This window comes from Opisthocomus hoazin, chromosome 3 (assembly GCF_030867145.1).
Source record: "Opisthocomus hoazin isolate bOpiHoa1 chromosome 3, bOpiHoa1.hap1, whole genome shotgun sequence".
Classification (NCBI taxonomy): domain Eukaryota; kingdom Metazoa; phylum Chordata; class Aves; order Opisthocomiformes; family Opisthocomidae; genus Opisthocomus; species Opisthocomus hoazin.
The window spans coordinates 79,261,090-79,280,996 of record NC_134416.1 but is presented as its reverse complement, the minus strand read 5'-3'; positions in this window follow the sequence as shown (position 1 = coordinate 79,280,996).

Below are 19,907 nucleotides of genomic sequence, written 5' to 3'. Positions count from 1 at the left end.
TCTTAAATGATCTTGCAAACCAATCTAGCTGATAATAAGAATTTGGAAGCTAAGCAATGCTAGAATGTACAGCTGTTGTAGCCTATGAACCAGTGGAGGTTCTAGAAAATGTGTCAGACCCTGTATTTAACTTTTTTCCAATGTAGTTTCAATCAGTATCACCTGAATGGAATTGTATCTGCTGAGTAACTCACTTTTCAGCCAAGGATGTTCATCAGATAAAGGAATCCCTTTGGATTTCTAAGTGATAATACAGAAGGTGTGTACAGCAGAAGTAGGATTGAGGCAAGACTGAAACAAGAATTGCTTAATCTTTTGGTTAACACATACCAGCACTGCCCATCAAAAACTATGACCAGATTCTACCACACTTATTTGGAATCAGAGCAGTTCCATGGAAACCCTGACTGGTAGAGGCCAGGAGCTCTGGCTCTGAACAACCAATATACTTGCTTAACTTCATAAGCAAGCCAGGCCTCGCAAATGAGTAAAGTGAAAGGGAGCCAAGTATGACCCTGTGGTTGACCTGGGAGCCCCTTTCTACACTGATTCTTCTACACATTTTACACTTTTGCTGAAGACATAACTATTGATTTTACCACTTCATTGGACTAAAATCTCATCTACCCAACCACTGTGTAAGCTCAGTTGGTAACAGAATCAGTAAATAGAGTTCACAGATAAAAGGCATGTATCGTATAGTTTGTATCCCTCTCTCTCATTTTAGAGGTCTTTAGTGGCCTCTTCTGAAAAGCAAAGCTACTGAAATATGTGGCCTCTCTTTCTCTCCTATTCCCTCATTTCTTGCAATAAAATGTTCTATCAGGAAACAGATGTGAAGTGTTAAAAAAAGAAAACATTTTTAAAATATTTGGCAGTAGGCAAAGAAGCTTATAGCTTTTACTTCTGCTTTGAAGCACATTTAAAGAGGGGCTCTAACATCTGGAAATTTGTAGAGAATCAAAGTGATACTTGAGTAGACCGAGCAGCTGAGAAGATAAAGAGACTGGAGAACTCCTCACTTTGAGGTGAATGGTTCAAATCCATCTGTATCAGTCCAGAGCAGAAGTTACTGAAGCTCATTGACATCTGTGAAATGAGCAATAGACCAGAATAATAATCTTCAGCAGAAAAAAGAAAAAACAGTAATCAATTTGCAGAATCATCTTAAACCCTACAGTAGGGTTTTGTACAGTGTTGGCATCCTGTGCAATGCTAAATTTAAGCCACCATTGGCCTCAGACAAAATGAAGTCAAAGAGAAAGATGATCACTTACTCTGCTGTAGGGCTACTGACAAGATTAGCTGGTGAAGATCATGTGGCTGTTGTCTGGGATCACACTATCCTGTAATTATCTCTAAATTAAGATTAAATGCTACAATAGATTATCTTTTACGATCAATGAAATTCACTTTCCATACACATAAATATCATCATCTGTTTTCATTACGATTGTCATTACATTCACTCATTCATGGCAACACTGCTCATAAACATAATTATTTGATAATGCTCCATTCTGTTTCAAGAATGCTCAGAGTAGCCTTGTACCATGAAGTGCTGGAAGGAAACTGGCCTTCTGGTGGCATCTGTTGCTGAACCAAACAAGTTTCTGATCTCTTCATTCAATATATACTAGTTAATGGGAACTCCAGGTCAAAAAAGAGTATTTCTCACTATAGACTGTGAACAGGAAGTGTAACAACAAGAGTGCTTCGTTTATGTAGATGTTAATAGAAATCCTGCTGTAGCATTTGGAGTTACTTTAGCCCTGCATGCAAATTCAGAACTGGTTCAGTAAGAAGTGTATCAACCCTTCTGAATCAACCCTTTGCAGAAAATCAGCATGAGATTACTCAGGCAAATGTGATTTTTCATGTGTTTACAGTGAAGTATGGCATCAGAGGATAGTTTAATCATGGAATTCCTCAAGGCTCAGTCCTGAAAATAATCTATTTTAATATTTTCTTCAAAGAGATGTACAAAAAATAAGAGCACTGATGACAATTTTAATATTAAAAGAATTGAGAAACAACATCCATAGAGTGAAAAATCAGGGTATTTACATGTATTAGCTAGTTGATTGTGATGGTTGTAATAGCAGAAACAGGATAAACATTGTCAGCTCAAAGTTCAGTATCACGAGGTTGGAGGCTAGTAAAAATAATTTCTAGTGCAACTGGGGGACTTGCAGCTAGGAGCAGCAGCAAAGAAATAATTGTATGTAGTAGGTAATCAGAGAATGACTATGATTCCCACTGTAATCCACCAACAGAAAAATATAATCATATCATACACCAATAGGCACTTTTCTAATAAGAAAATAAATTATTACGTAAATGTATGAATTACTGGCATTTTTGTATCTTAAATACTCTATGCAATTCTCATAATTTCTATAGAAAGAATTCAAATTTAAGCAAATTCTTGATAGTTTGTAGAAAAGACTGAAGAACCTGTCAGTAGGTTGTGCCTGTACTTCACTTACCAGGCTTAGCCAGCCTAGTAAAACAAAACCTAACTTTTCTTATTTAACAGTATATTAGGATTAAAGAGTCAAAATGGAAAAATGTGTTTCTGGAAAGAACACTGCTCAGCAGCAATGATTCTACATGCACACATATAGGCCAGAAAAAATGGAGTGGAAAATGTTATACCTGTCCTAAATGTTCAGCAGAATGCTCCTAACTGTCAGAAGAATGACGTCTGGTATACCTTTGTGACAGAAGAAGTAGTGGCAAAACCCCTTAATGCTTTCTAAGATAGAAGCTGATCCGTTTATGAAAAGGAGTATTAAATGGCTGGGCTTCATGTGAAAGCAAGGTCTTGGATTCAATAACACTGGAGATCTCTTCCCGTCCCACATTTCTATAAATTGTAAGTCCTGTAATCCTATAGAACTCGTGCACACAGTGGGTAATGTCTGTGGAAGCATACAAAGCTGCTTATGTGACAGAGGAGGCCACAGTCAGAGAATGAAACCCCAGGTTAGGATTTGGTTAAAAAACTCTGTTAATAATATCAGACATTACCCTCTTAACAATCTTCTTTTATGAGGTGCATCCCCTATCTGAAGGATATATATGCCTTCATCCATTACATTCACATACTCTCTTTGCTTTCTGCAGATAAGCAGAATTGCGAGTGAGGTTATAGAACATTTTAAGCTTCCTGAACTGGTAATTTTCTGCATCCCTTTGGGGATCTCGTCTAAAGCTCTGGCCTTGACAGTTTGAAAGGTGCACAGAGTATTGAGATTTGATAAGCATTTTAGAAGTGAACATTGATCCAGTATTTTAAGCTGTTGTCCCATTTATCTAGAATGACCTACATGTACCTCTGGATGGATGGATGGCATGTCATGATTGTTAATTGATTTAGGGAAAAAAAATACTCCTTAAAAGAAACTAAATATAATTTATAAAAATAATGATTATGCATTGCATGGGTTCCTGTGGAGTCCTGGCTGGACGAGAGGGGACATAGTTTGGTGCTGTTGAGCAACCCAGGCTTGGTAACGGAGATAGACCTTGAAAGTAGTGAACACAGAACACTGCTACAGAAGTAGAGTGGCGAACACGGAATGCTGGAGCAGGGGGACTACCACATTGTTGCTTCCTGCCTTAGCCGATTCCGGCCACGTCGCTGCTTCCTGCCTTATCGTCGCTTCTGCATCGAGATGCAGCTCTGCACCAATCACAGCGAGTGGTAGCTATTTTGACTATATATGGTTAAGATAACTAACCAATCAGAGACTGTAACTGCTTTGCTATATAAACCTTGTTTTGCTGACTAATAAAGGTTGAACGATCAATACTCATATTGGGGTGACATCGTTACAATGGATCCGTAACCCACGCCAACAGGTTCCCAGTCTATTGCTAATTGAAAAATAAATTAATCTTATGAAAGAAACTTTTCCTCAGGATTTTATTAGTTTTGAACTCTTAAACTGCACGACACATAGACTGTTTAACAGCATGCCTTAGTAGCCGAGAGAAAGAGAAGATACTTCTTCAGTTCAGTCCCAGGATGCTTAATTCATAAATGGGATTCTCACGCAATTGTATTCTGTAATTAACCTGCTGTTTAATTAACAGAGCTTATCAAATAGTTCTCCATGAATAATTTATTTGATAGATTTAGCTTTTTTTTCCCTTTTCACAAATTATATCAGAAGAGACTGGGAAATTTTTCTAAGATGTATTTTTTTAGCTAACATTTGCAAACATCTTTAGTAAATAATTCTTGATTTGTGGATGATACTATTTAAGTTCGTATTACTGGTTCTTATAATTTAAGTATCTGCTTTAACCAGGTTATTCATTGTTAATATATAAGCCACCACGTTGTACACAGCTAACCAACTGGTAGTTTTGGTTTTTTTACCTAGCTGTAGTGTCAATAGTTCAAGATATGAACTGTCCTGATTAGATCACCAATTAAATGAGGAGAAGAAAAATATTAAATAAGAATACAGCAGCTAGGCAAAAATTATGAGTAATTAACAGCCAATTAATTTGAAATTTAAGCTAAAAAAAAGTTTGTGACTCACTAGAGCAGTAACATACACTAGCTATACATGCACTTGATTAGTCTTGGAAAGCAGATGTGGGATCTTCAACACGAAAGAAATGAAATTTGATTTTCTCTTTTAACTGATCAAGAATCTGAAGATTTTTTTTGCCCTTGAGCTCAGTATCGCATATTATTGCTGCATCCAGAGCCACTGACTTCTGTGTTATTTGGATCACACTATTAAGTATTAGAAAGTGCCATCTTCGTGATTTAGAGGCAGAGTAATGACATATTCTTGCAATGCTGATCTCAGTAACAATAAATAGAGTACATGACTCCAACAGAACTGCACTTTGATCCTGTACTTATGATTCAATCTTCCTACTTCCTGCCTAAATTGTGTCTGAAAACTCGCCCTCTTTCCAAGTGGTGAGTCAGTTCCCCGGTGTTCAGGACTACATGGAAGCTTTTTTTATGCCTGAAGATGTCGTTGAGGTGTGCCTCCCCACATACATGGAAACAGTTCTTGCCTCCCACTTAGAGTTCATGGTGCGAACCCAGACTAAAACCAGGTGTGGTCGGTGCTGGTGCCCACCCTGTTACCCAACAGCCCAGGCAACCTCATCTGCAGCACTTCATTACCCGGATGAAAGATAACTCTATTTCTGCTGTGAGCACCTACCTTCTCACAGAGTTATGCTGAGGAAGCCATTCCCTCTGTTCTTTTAGGGATGGAAGTGTCGAAGATCCTTGGGCCCAGAAAAAGCAGGGAAAAATAAGTCTGATTCAAGTCTATCAGGGAAGCTATTCAAGTAAAAGGGAGTGATGAAGCCTTAGGTTTCTGGCTTTGGCTCTGGAAGAGTTTGTTTTTTAGTTAAAACATTTTCCAGTATAGCTACACAGCCAAGAGAGATGGCTGGAAACTCCCTGTCACTTGATTCTGAACTAGGTGCACTTAGTCCAAAGCTGCACCACGTATTTAGCAGGAGAGGTGAAGATTATCTGGCTTTTGACCTATTATGAGAAAAATCTTACCTACAGTAAGGTGAGCGAAGAACCAAGAAGTGGAGATGCCTGATATTTCTTGCTTGTTCACAGTATTCTTGGGGAAAGAGGTTCGAAACACATTGCCCTCTGAAGGCATTCTATCATACAGTTAATGAAAAAAGGGAATGTGGTCTGGTTATCACACTGCAAGGATGTTTAGTACTTTCCCTTGATTGTGAAGGGAACCGTTAACTCATATTGAATTTTTCCCTTTTGGGATCTAAAGGGCAATTGTTTTAGAAATCATAAGGGGTAAAATACACTGAGGGCAAGCAGCAGAAGTGCCCTTAATAGTGATATTTCTTTAACTAGTGTTTTGTTGGTGAAGGAAGGCAAGACAAATTCTCGTGTTCTAGTTGTTTTTGATTCTCATACTTAGCAAGAATGAGAAAAAACACAAACTTTGGGGTAGTCTGAAAGTCATCAGAGAAGTATTTCAGTAACCATAAGGAGAAGATATGCAGAGTTAGAATTATGTGTGTGGTCTGATTTTTTTAAGGGATGATCATGCTGTATTCTGAGTTTTCTGAAGGACAATTATTTTTCACTTAGTTGTCTTATGACTCACACTTTTTGATTGGAGGTGGAAATTATATGAAGTATGAGTCACAGAATTTTCTGTCCTATAGTATCTGTCAGATCTTTCGGCTGCAATGGTCTTGCCCTGGAAAAAAAATAAGTCTTTTGAATCCATAACTCCTGTGATTTCTAATTGTACAGCTTCTGTGATAGAGCTACATATATTTGGGTTTGCCTGTCAAAAGTTTTTTCCCTGCAGAAGGAGAGATACTTGTTAATTTGTCTGCTTCAGGTAGCTACTAAATGTGTAGTGTTCTGGGATAAGGACCATTGTGTACATGTAGAACAACTTAAAAGCCTGTGTTTCAGAAGACTGTTTTTTCCTTATACTTTACTCACCACATTGCATTGTAAGTCAAATATATCAGAATGCATGATCAACCACACAGTATACATTTCTTCATGTCTACAACTCCAGATCCAAAAATGTTCTATATAGGAGTTCCCCAGGACTATCTGTCAATTGTTCATCCATTGACATATCTGAAATCTAGAGGCACTGGAACTTTTGCTGGTAGTTTTTCCTGTGTGTCCTGTCATGCACTGTTCGTACACTGATAGGAGAATTCCTCTTTCTCTGGGAAGAGACCTTCTTTCCATTTGTGTCTGTTCTAGGTGCTAACAAGCCAAGCCCATGTTTATACTCCAGGTAGCTTCTAGCAAAAGAATCAGGATCCCTAAATATTCATTATGCCACCCCTTAAACATAGCTGCATCCCCTACGTTTGCCTGCAGATGTCACAGGCAGCTGATTATACTGTGAGATCTGATGGATGCATTTATTCCCTACACCTGTGTGCAGATATGCATCCTCCTGCCTCAAGTGAAAGACTGTGAATCTTTTTCACTTACCTAGGAGGTATGTTCCTCCTCATGCCTAGAAGCAGTGTTGTTAGCAGCTGAATGATTAATTCTCCCTCCAGCTTGGCAGAGATTCACACAGTAAGGTTACTCATAAGGTCCAAACCAGTATGCATTCTTACAGCTTGGACCCTCCTGAGCTTGGCTTCCCCTGTGATAAACGATAGTGCTGTTTTATCGAACAGCTCTCTGGTTTGAGAACTTGCTAACATGAGGGAATCCAATTCACTTCTTTCTACTTCAGTTGTTCTTCCTGAGGAATATGCTCCCTGCCAGTCTATAAGCAACCCTAGGAAGTACCTTTAGTCCTTTCATGTGTTCATGGATTAAAATGTAATCATTAAAAAAATTTAAAATGATTGTTAAAATGTAATAGAAGACGAGGACGTCTTGACCTCAGGTCTGTTACTGCCAGGTAAACAAGTTTACTACGAAGCTACTTCAGAAATTATCTAATTCCCCTGCTGTACTAGGGAGGATGGGAAGGGGAAGGCATTGAGATCTAAGAGTGCAGAATCATGAAACCTCATCTGAGGTAAGTGCTTTTTGCAGTCTAATTACTGGCCTTATGCTCTTGAACATGTTTTGCTTAGCCCTCAACCCAGCTTTTCCTCTAGGCATTTAACTGTCTCTCTCTTCAGTGTGTTGATCTCGTTTTACACCTGCAAATCTTTGTTACGCAGCGAACCACAGCGCAGACCTCAAAACTGGGTTCACAGCTTGGTGTTTTGAAGATGCGGTGTTCTGTGTCGAAATCCTCAGCTTTTGGCAGAACTAGCCCAGTGGCTTTAGTTTGTGTCTGTAGAATTAATGCACAGCAGTTGTTCAGCACAGTATTTTCACAGTACTGGGATGCGATTTCCAGTAGGTGGCAAGTAGCCGGGAGTCCTAAATGCTTATCCCCAATCTAAACTCACCTTCTAGATAATCCAAAGGATCTTCCAGGACACTTAGATGCCACCATAAGAGCACTTCAGTCCTTTCTTCATCTCAGAACCCTAATGGGTGATACTCTGAATATTGCCAGGCATGGTGTCTTAAAAGGCTTGCAGTCATTTCCTACATCTGACATGTACTCACAAGCCACAGGAGCAACTAGAAAAAGAAATGAGAAAAGAGCACAGAAAAAGAGAGAATTTGAAATCTAAATTAAAGAAAAATACGTTTCCATAGTTTTGCCAAGAAAGAGTTCTGTGAATTTCATAACAAGATCTTACTAGACTTCTGAATTGTTGAGATCCTTCACAAGTCACATATAAAGCCAAGTTTATTGAGATCAATTTAAAAGGTGGATGTAAATGTAGGAGAGACTAATGACATTAATTAATACTAATTACATGGGTATGTTTTTAGGTATCCCTTTCTGAAAGAGAAATAAATATATAGAAAGAAATATTTTCGTTCCAATAAAACTTAAAAAAAGAGCTTAATTAAAGAAGATAAAAGTGATGGAGCATTATTAGTAGGGTTTTTATATTTAAAAGCGTTACAATTGTAAATTCTTCATGGTGGGTAGTAGCCCTGAGACATTTAGAGCTAAATTTTTGAAGACTTGCACATAATGTAAGGATTGTCAGAAGACAAGCATGGCATAGAGGTCTTTTTCCTCACTCCAGTTAAAGAACAGATTCTTCTGTAAACCTGATATGAAAGAAGAAAATAAGGACAATTTTGTGCTGAGTATTTTGTACAAAAATCCATATTTGTGTGTTTTGGGCTGGAAATAAATGTACTCTTGCTTTTCCTTGAAGAAACATTACTAATCAGAAAGAACATGGGTACTCAATGATACAGTTTTGTGCACTATTTGCATATGTAAAAATGGAGATGTGCAAAGTAACACCTTTTATAATAAATTTAAAATTAATATTTTCAACTAGATCTCATGACAGAAAACTTATACAAATTGAAAATTGTATTCTTCTCTGAACATTTTTATTGTCCTCCAGACTTGATCCCTGTGTGTTTTGAAACGCTCGTGCATTCCTAGCCAACCCATGTACTGTATTTTATTTGCACACCACTTATGGTTCAAGATGTACACATACCATCTGAAATTCTTACTGTTGGAAGGAGAGGTAAGAGGAATGGGTGCGACTGAAGTTATCCTTGCAGTGCTTGGAAGGCCCAGGATTTCAACCATTGTCTCCTGAATCCTCATCTGTAAACAGGACAATCTGCTATTCTGTCCCACAGAACAGTGCTGCAGTGGTGGTGACACTCGGAGAAAGCTGAGGTAACACATAAAATTCAGTGGAACTGAGGATGTAGTGGAGGCTACTGGAAGTTAGGCATCTCATTGATAATTTTAGTGGCAGGCATTGATAACAGGGTGGGAAGTGTTTCTAAGTGAGTCCAGAAAGATGATCCATATAATGGACTTAACTCTGCAGGCTATGCTTAGCGGCAGGAACAGTGAAGTGAGGGAAGTTGGAGACAGCACTAGCTAGGTCATTGCTTTCTCTGATCGTTGTTGCAGAACTTGGTGAGCCTTCAAACACTGCTTACACAGAACCTCCTGCAAGCCAGAGACCTTGACCCAGAAAATGTCCTACATAGAGGTCTGGGTTTGGATAACATGGTGCGTTAGTTAGTAAAGTAAACGGATTTTCAAATGTCTTCCACTGAATTCATTAATTATTGGTTTACTTCCCTTGGCAAGGTAAGTTGGTTTTATCTTGTTGTCACTAATCTTTTAAGTTCTATGCACCTAATTTTAATTATCAGCCCACAAAATTTGATTAACCATTTAATTGCATCATTTGAGCCTAACCTAGGAAGCATGAGAGGAAAAGAAAGTCAATTTCTCTTTCATCTGGCTTTCTAAATCAAGGACTATTTGCTTTAAAATCTTCCAATAAGAGTGACTGAGTAGTCTTATTTTAATACGCTATTTATATACTATATTTTATTTATTATAAAGTTCAAGGTTGGTCCTTTCCTGTGGAATCATCTGGACCACAGAGCATGTCTTACTGATGGTAATGTGATTTTTTTCTTTAGTATTTCTATTCTGTGATGTATTCTTTCAGGTGTGACAAGGCCTCTAAAACACTACAATGCCATAATATGACTCCAAAAAAAAACATTGGTCATGCGCTTCTATACCTAAATATTGGCATTAGAATCACCTGCATCTCAATTTACATTTTTTAGGAAAACTCACTAAAATATAAGAGGCTTCAGAACGTATTGACTATCTCCCTGTTAGCAGAAGAAACAGCACTAGGCAATTTAATGACTACATTCAACTACCATATCTGACAGAATCAAAAGAAGTTTGAAAAATCTGTAATTCATACCTCTCATATAGTAAACTCTAACTTGCAAAGTGCAGTAGCTGCTGTCTAGAGTATTCGTTGCCTTTTGATTTAAGATGGCGGGTTCTTAGAGATGTATTGACAGCTTGTGAAAGCATTGAAAATTCAGCTTGGAGAAGTACAGTGGGATCACACACATAGTAGTTTACTACTTTTTCCTTCAGTAAGTTCATCCATAAACTCTACCTACTGTTCAGTTATGTGGGCACTGGGGGTCTTGAAAGGCTATAAATATAATTATTGGTGGGAGAACTGGCCAGATACTTTAAATGCAAGTTCTTGTTTTGAAAATGGGTAAAAGTTTAAGCAAAGTGTTGTATGAAATCCAGTGAGAAACTGATGATGAAAATGAGTACTTCTTTTGGTGTTCTTTTAAAAGAAAATAAATAGTCCTCTGAAGTATCATGGAAAGGAATGAAAGAACTGGGAAGGACTCCATAGAAACCTCCTACTCTTATGGAAGGGTATCTTGTATAGTGTTAGTTGGATTATGTCTATTTTGAGAGACAGAAGCTGTGTTAAAAAGTTGCCAAAATATGGAAAAGTCTTTTAGATATTTTCTTCTTGGTAGAAATTCATGTTGAAAATGTGATAACTGTTCTTAGTTATTCATGCAACACCAAAACATATAAATGCCTCCTATTCTACTTGTCAGATTTCTCAAAATATATTCCATTTCTACTAGAGTAAATCGTATAGTATATCAGAAAACAAAATTTGGTAATAGAGGTTTTATTTAGCTTGCAGATGAGTTTTTTAACTAACAAAAGCCATATTGAGATCATATTCTGGTGATAAGTAATGACAATGGGGCAAGGGGTAGAGAAGTGTTTCACTGTGTCTGTTGCTGGCAACAGTAAATTTTCTTAATTTAAGGTAGGCTGCCAAACCTCATCCACTGAAGCTCAATATAACTAATCAAATAGGCATATTAAAAAAGAAATCAAAGACTTTCAAGGTCGTAGATCCAAAGAAAGTGCTCTGGATGTGATGAATAGAACTGATTTTTTCGCTTACAGAATCAGTTTTAAGACACTGCCCCCAAGACCCCTCTGAGCTGTGTGTTTGAGTTGTGCTGTGCGATTCACATTGAGCTGTAGATTACATTTATAGGACCCAGGTCCTTGCTGTCCCTACAAAGTCACACTGTCTTCATTTTACCTGTTTCTGCTACTTAGCTGGGATCAATTCATTCCCTGTGCTGAGAAAGCTAGTACAAGGCTCCATGAGGTTCGTCTCCAGTGCTCTGCGCTGTCTCTCCAATGCGCTGCCTCCAGGACGGGGTGGCCTGGGAGGCTGATGGTATTGAGCCTCCCAAGATGCAGATCTAAGGCAATTCAAAGAGACCAAAGCTGTGCCTGTGACCTGTTTTCTCGACATTGCTAGTCTTCAGGCTGCATCTTTTGAAAGTGTGGGGAGGTAAATGAGAGAGTACAGGTTCCTCCGTAGCTGTGCACGATAGCTAGGAAAGTGACTAGAGCACAGCCACACCTTTCCTGCCCACAGAGAGAGTCAAACTTCCATCCTTTTGTGAAAGTAACGGGGAAAGGCATTCAGATGCCCATCTCAGTCTTAAGATTTCCTGCCACAAAAATAAGCCAGGAGAATTTCTGCTCCCGTCCTTCTGTTCAAGTACTGCCTTGGTTTGTTACAACTTAGGGCTGCTACTCTCACTGTACCCTGAAAGTGGGTAGAACACTCCCTTTCCTCGTGTTAACTTGCAACAGCACCACTTTCTAGGCTGGGGTGCTGGCCATACTATTTACATTTTTCTTCTCAGCATATTGATAACAACTATTTGCTGGGGCTCAGAAAAAGTACATGTTTTTCTAAGAAACCACAACCAGAGCAGCAGTGTGAATGTCAAACAGATGTAATAGATCTTTGTTTAAAATTCCTACCAGAAATCTTTGGAATCTTAAATTATTTGGGTTATTAGTTTACTTAATGGGTTTGCTGTTCTAATCTTGGGTCAACAAATATTTTTGTCTTGCAGGAAGTACTCACATCAGGATAATTATTTTCAGCTCCTGAATTTTAATTAATCTTAACTTGTATGCAAAATATATCACTATGTTATTGCATAAAAACATATATTTTGAAAGTATTGTTATTCTACTTCAAGCTGTAGACAAGCAAAAGAAAATGTTCTTACAGGACCTATTCACTATTGATACATTTAGGGAAATTTTTTTTTCTCTTTCACAGATACACCAACAATGATTTATGCACTGTGTTTTAGAGTATTTATAAATAATGACATGAGATGGGAACAACTTCAAAGGAGCAGCTGTTCAAACGCTTAAAGCTGTTAGAATGGATATGGACATAGATCTCACTTGTAAAAAGGGATTACTGGAGTTATAAAACTAGAGCTGTATGAGCTTGGGACTACCTGCTCTTGTATCAGGTTCAGCAAACTGACAAGGATCCCGCCAAACTGGTCAGGTGCACTGTGCCTCAAAGGCAGTTAGAAAGCATTTTTTAATTGTCTTCAAGAGTATGTGGGGGTCTGAATTCGTTAGGAAAGTGAGTATTCTTACTATACCTTAAAATGCCACCAAGAATGCATGCTGTCTCTCCTTAACCCACTCTTCCTTGCTTGCTTGCTCACTGTCCTGTCCACACACACACACAAGAATATAAATATCATATTCAAATCATAGGAAAAGATGCTACAGAAGAGAACATATCTCTAAAATGATAAAAGCACATTGGACCCATGTTAGAAAATTGCAAAATATTTTTTTTTAAACAAACTATAGTGTGCTGGAAATTGTCTTTGGTTTAAATATTTGAGTCAAAGATTCAAATTCTTACTGTTCCTTGGCTTATATAGTAAGAGACGGCACTGCTGGCTCTGTTCTAGAACCCACTGCCCTGGTGGAAGGGCCTTAGAGCAACACATGACACTACAGTCATAAATCCTTACATTCTTGTAGACAGAGATAAATAGATAGCTGACACTGAGAGATATGGACACCCAAAGTTCCATCTCTGTAAAATGTCACTTGCCAGAAGACAGTGAATATTTTCTCTCTTTAGTTACGGATGTTATGAATCCAGTGCTAGGTAGATTTGAATATTTATAACAGATAGGAATTAATGCATATTCCTATTGCCATGGGTATTTTTTGTGTGGAGACAGGGAAGCCTAACTTAGACATTTAAATGAGTAAATGAACTTGTTTTAACATAACACCAGCACAGATAAACAAATAATTTGTTAAAACTTCCTATATTCAGCAGCCACATACAGAAGTCAGCTACCAGTGCTTGAACGTGGGTTTCTCAGCACTTCCATGAAATCTGAACATGAGAATCTAAATTAATCCCTGAAGACGTGAATCCATTTAGAATTCAAGTGGCCATTTTGTTATTCCTAGTTTGCTCAAAAATTACATCGGAGTAAAAAAATATATGAAAGTATTAATCCATTAACACATCTCAGCAACAGCTTTACACCACTTCAGTAGTAACACGTAAAGTAAGATGGTAGAATATTACCATTTCTAGATGGATTACTAAAAATGGTTCTCAAAGAGTAATTGCATCTACTCTGGAAGAGTCCTTCCAGAGTTTGCAAGAGGTTATTGAGAATTGTTTCTATAAAAAAATGGCATGAAGTCATAATCCTTTATGTTATAACTGTTGGGACCTGGACCTTTTTGTGTAGACAAATAATGTACATTTCAGGAAGTGCAGCACCAAGACAAAATGAATTAGAGCAAAACTCAGAGCTTGAGTACTTTGAAGGGGGATTGTTATTTATGTCTGTATGCATTGAGTTGATAAAACTAGTTCACTTGGCATTTGATATACTTTTGCTCTACTTTCAGCCTGGAAAAACTTCCTTATATTGGCCAAAATATGAAAATTCCTTGCTGAAAAATGCCAGGGTACTCCGTGAAATTCAATGACAATTTTGCATCTAGCTTCATTTGTACCCTCTTTCACCACAGATAATTTGATCAGGTATAGGAAGAAAAATCAACAGATGTTACAAAATTTTATTGTGCAGTTTTATGCAATATAACAAAACACAGAAGCTGCCTACTACAGATGCATATTGTTGATGTAATATGACACCTGAAAAGCTAGCTCTTGACAGACGTACCTTGAATAACACCTTTCCCCGGTGCCACGCTGATGATTTCTCTGATAATAATTCACTGTATAATATAAGTTGAGAAATTGATTAGAATAGTGGCATATATAAATAACATATAAATAACTGTAAACTTGCCCTTTCCCTAATTTGCCTTCCTCATTACTGCAGAAATATTTTTCATGTTGCTGTCATTGCTAGAAGATATTTCTTATAATACACCAGCTCTCATCAGAAATTAGAGCTGCAGAAACTTTGCATGTTCCTCAGTTGCTTAGAAATTTGTGTATTTTTCTTTACAGAAAAATACTTTGTAAGGTTGTTAGAAAACAACCAGTGCTTGAAGAATGTAATTGGAGTATCACATGAACGTTCCAGGAAAATCAAAATCTCTCCTTTTATTGGGTATGATTAGAGAAGGATCAAAACCTGAGTTTTATATAACAAAATACTGTGATAAAATGGGACAAGGTCATTGGAAATATGAAAGCAGAAATTATTTGCTGATGACAGATATTACACTTGAAGGGCTTGTCTGTTTCTATCTGCATGCAAAAAATACGCATTTGTAGATGCAGTTGTAAGAAATTTTATTGAACCTTTTCCTCAAAAAGTTTCAACTTTTTACTTACATGTGATATATACTTTCACAGGGTTTTAGAAAGGTATGCCTTGTGGATGATTTTGTAATACATTATTCTGTAATATAACTAAGAGAGTGGAAAAATAACTTTACAAGACTAAGGCTTACAGCAAATATCAAACCACAGCTTTTCTCATCCAGATCGTTGATAAAGATCTTAAACAAGACCGGACCCAAAACTGAGCCCTGGGGAACACCACTCGTGTCTGGCCGCCAGCTGGATTCAACTCCTTTCACCACCACTCTTTGCGCTCGGCCAGTCAGCCAGTTCTTTATCCAGTGAGGAGTACACCCATCCAAACCATGAGCAGCTAATTTCTCCAGGAGGATGCTGTGGGGAACAGTGTCAAAGGCCTTACTAGAGTCCAGATATATGACATCCACAGCCTTATCTTCATCCACTAGGCAAGTCACCTGGTCATAGAAGGGGATCAGGTTGGTCAAGCAGGACCTGCCTTTCATGAACCCTTGTTGCCTGGGCCTAGTCCCCTGGTTTTCCTTAACATTTTTGGCTTGGAGTCGAACTCTGGTCAACTGCTTGGAAGGCAGCTATGCTCACCACTATACCAAAATTAGAAATATTAAAATAAATTAAAATAGAAAATAGAACAACATCCTTTCTGGTCAAAACAAGTTACAGAAACATTGAAATTCCTCCTTCCCTACTGTTTTGGTTTCGGCTGCCGCCGGCAACAAAAGTGCCACGCGGCCGCCCCTCCCCCCACCAGCGTGCAGAGGAGAATGGAAAGAAAGAGGCAGAAACTGGTGGGTCGGGATAAGGGCAGTTTAACAGAACAGCAAACAGAGGGAAAACAGGAACAACAACGATACAGATAAGGAGAAAACACAACAACGAACCGTACGACCCAGACAGCTGCTCTCCCGAACAGCACCGGCACCGCGCCCCCCCAAGCCACGAGTGAGTTCCTGCCGCACCGCCCCCCTCCCCCCGGAACCCAGTGTGACGTCACATGGTATGGAATACCGGGCTCTGTTTGGCCAGGTGGGGTCAGCCCCCACCCCCCGGCTGTGCCCCTTCCTGGAGTCCGGTGAAAATTAACCCTGTCCTGGCCAAACCCAGGACACCTACCAAAGTAAGTCACCCCTGAGGCATCTGAAATTTTTAATTCCTTATACATCTGTGAAGTCAGTAACCTACAAATCTTTCTTGGCCCCAGTGAAAGTAATGAGAGTTTGTTATCCTGGCTGGTGTGATCCTGGAAAGTAGGGCCATGATTTCTTTCTCTTCCTATGCACTATTTTTTGAAGCAGCTGAATATGTATCCTTTGAGTTTTTACTCTTACGAAAAATGAGAATGTGTTAGTGACACTGAAAGAAATATAGCAATGAAACAATTAAAAAGCTATCAAGCAAGTTATTTAACTGGGATATATTTTGTAAAAATTAACTTTAAAATCCATCAGTGCTGTTGTCTGTAAACTCCTTTAGTTATAATTTCAGTATTCTTGTTTTCATTATAGAGCCCTTTAGACTGTTTAAACAAAGATAACATATATTCTTTTCTTAATATGGAAGGATATAAAAATTCAAGTTGTATGGTCAATTACTCCTCTAAAATAGACCCACTGGAAAGAATTTTGTAATTCTGCAGCTCACAGGGAAATTTCTTAAGGATTTTTCCCCTTCTTTGAACCTATAAACCTTTGATTCAGTGAGGATTTTCACCCTAAAGGGGGGTGGTTTTCTAGTAATTAAAGTACAGAATGTCTGAAACATCTGTGCTCCATAGCTTAAGCAGAAACTTGCTCATCCTTCATCATTTTTCCTAAGCAAATTGTTTGTCTGTCAAAGCATGGACAAGAAGAGGCAAGCAGTCAGGGAACAAAAGCAGCAGAAATCAGGGGAGATAAAATTTAAATGGTTCGAAGCTACTAAAGAGAAATGTGTTCTGCTAGCAAATGTTTCTTTTATGTTGTGGGGTATTCTACCTTCAATGATCCTAAACAAAGAATATTTAACATTTGTTTAACTACTTCCTTATCGCCTATTGACACTTTGTCACAGAACTACTGCTGCAGGCATACTGGTTTGTCTGCAAGTTCAGTTGCAAAGGTTACTTTTACAGGCAGTAATTTTCATCTCCAAAAGTACTTTTTGGGAACCTAACTCGTTCTGAAGCTTGTTCAATTTCTGTGGGCTAGCACAGTTTTAAAAATGGCTTAGATGTATATGCCTAAATGTGGATATGTAAAGACTCTTACAGAAGGTCTCATATATCGCTCAGGAAGTATTTAAGCTTTGTTTTCAGAAGCCAGTAATAGGGCTCTCACCTTTGTCTTAGTTGAAAAAGCTCCTCAAGTTCTGGGAAACTTTTGAACATTCAAGTTCTGGCATATAAGTGAGATTCCACCACTCAACCCTTTTGTATGAGCTTAGATAAGTTTATCTTTTTTTTCATTTCAAATCAATAGTGAACAGTTAAATCTGATCTCTTCTATTATCTTGCATGTGATTTGACACAATCTGATCAGTTTCAAACACCCCAGGTGGCACATCGCTCTTGTTTCTGGAGATCTGTTTCCTAGGCCCTGTGAACATTTTAATTTGCAGTGCTCAGGTGCATAATTTCATATGGTTTGGCTGAGAAACAAAGGCCTTTCCAGGTTTCTGTTTTGGCCCTGTCATTATTCTGATTTGCCTCCGTTTCTTCAGTAGGACCAGCTTTCCACAGGAAAGCTGCCTATGACTGAAGCCTCTTTCTATTTCGTGTCATCCCATTGTTTCTGTAAGCCAGCAATTAAAACCTCTTCAGGTAATATACTCTTAAATCTTGGGGCTTATCCATAGCAATAAATATTTTTACTACACTAAAGGGAGTCTTTTTATCTGTCAAGATGGTGCCAAAAGCCCATTACCTAAGAAGATTACTTTCAGAACTTTAGGGGAGGACAAGAGGGTAATTTTTGATATGGATGTCTGTCTTTTCATTTTCCAGTGTCTATAGAATTATTATTTTTTAGTATAGCTGGAGTGCTCCAAGTTTTTTCCTACTAAGTCTGTGTTAAGAATGCAATAAACTGTAAGATATTCTCCTAGAGCTTTTTCTGTCAGGTACCAGATTTTCCTCATCTGTAACACTGTTCAAAGATAATTTTGCAGATTCCCTGATTTTCCACTGCATATATCTTGAGTTTGCCAGACTCTCTAGTTTTATATACTGCACCTATAACACGATTAACCCTCAAGAACCCTCAGGTAATAAGTTATGAAAGATATATACAAAAGGGTAAGTGGGAAAAGAAGAGTTCAGTATTTCAGAGGTTTATCTGAATATGTTAAAAGCATCTTTTTAGTACAGTAGGAAGGGTTTGTTTGAGTTTAATATCAAGTATGCTCCAACTATGTACATTTTTTGTTTCATTTATTTTTGTGTGGAATCTTGCTATTTATTATCTTAATTTCTGAAATTTAGAGGCACTGATCTACAAAATTCTGGTATAAATACATTATTAAACTGGAACAAAAAGAATTTAAATGTTATTAAATAAGATCACTGATTTAACATGCATTTTTTTGAGACTTACTAATAATATATGTTTAAATGTGTTTCTTCCACCTCCTCACTACCTTTAAAATCGCTCTTTCGTCATGAATGCTAAGATTTAGGATGAAATATTGTACCTTTAGCATTTAATAATCCATTTTAAAATGTTAGTTCAAACACATCATAGCATAATACCAGATGCCATACCAAACATCCAACTAACAACAAAGTTCCTTAATCGCTGGAAATGGACCAAGAGAATCCTGAAGTTCTGAATCTGTATTTTAACACATTGCCGAAAACTGATAGGCTTCATGATAATTTTCTTGAACAATACTCCTTTCACATATTCCATAGATTATGACACAGTTCCCATGGAATATTGTCTGACAGCTCGTCCTGTTTTGGAGACTGGAATTGCTTTGGGACCTTCAACTAAGAATAAATTTTAACCTGTTGCTTAGGGTGCTTTCAAGATAAGTAGAGTGTGTGTTTTAAAATCCTTCACACAGTGGAAGGAACTGGAGCCCAGGCTGCCCATCTATTACACAAGCATCTTGCCATTAGTTTGTTGGATAAAAGGGTGCAGTCACAACAGACTCTGAAAGAAATACTTTCTCTGTTTTCCAAGATAGAATAACTAACTTCAAAAGTGAGTGAAGCACTCAGGACTCAACCCTTAAAAGAGGAAGACACTTCACTACACCCTGGAACATGATACCACCCTGGAATAAGATATTTGGTCCCTGAAATAAAGTTGGCCACTATTTCTTATTGGCAACAACAGACAACTTCCACTTAAATACTTTTCCTGTGAGTTCCATTTTCTTTCTCTCCTCCAGTTGTATAGGAAGTATAGATACTTCATTTGGTTTTTTTTCACTCAGCTACCAGGGCTCAAGAGTCTACAAATTGCTTATCTCAGCACTTAAATCTTTCTATGAATTTCAAGATGAGTGATGTAACCTTAACAGAAACTTGAGATGGAGACAGAACCAGGCCACACAACATCCCCCTCAGCCTCCACTCTACAATGTGAAAAAAAAAAACCCATTAGCAAGAGTTAGTATAACATTTACAACTTGTTTTAGCTAAAGGCAACATAGTTTCTCATTAGTAAGCAAAAATCATCTTTTATACATATATAAAACATATTTGCTCCTCTGAAAGATACCACAAGTGGAAGCTCAGAGCAGAAAAATCCTTCATATCTTAAACAAGACTCCTAAACACATCCTATTAAATCCCTTTGAAAAAGCACCATACATTAACCTCAGCCTTTGGTGGTCTTAGATGCTATACAACCTTCAGGAGACTCAATGTT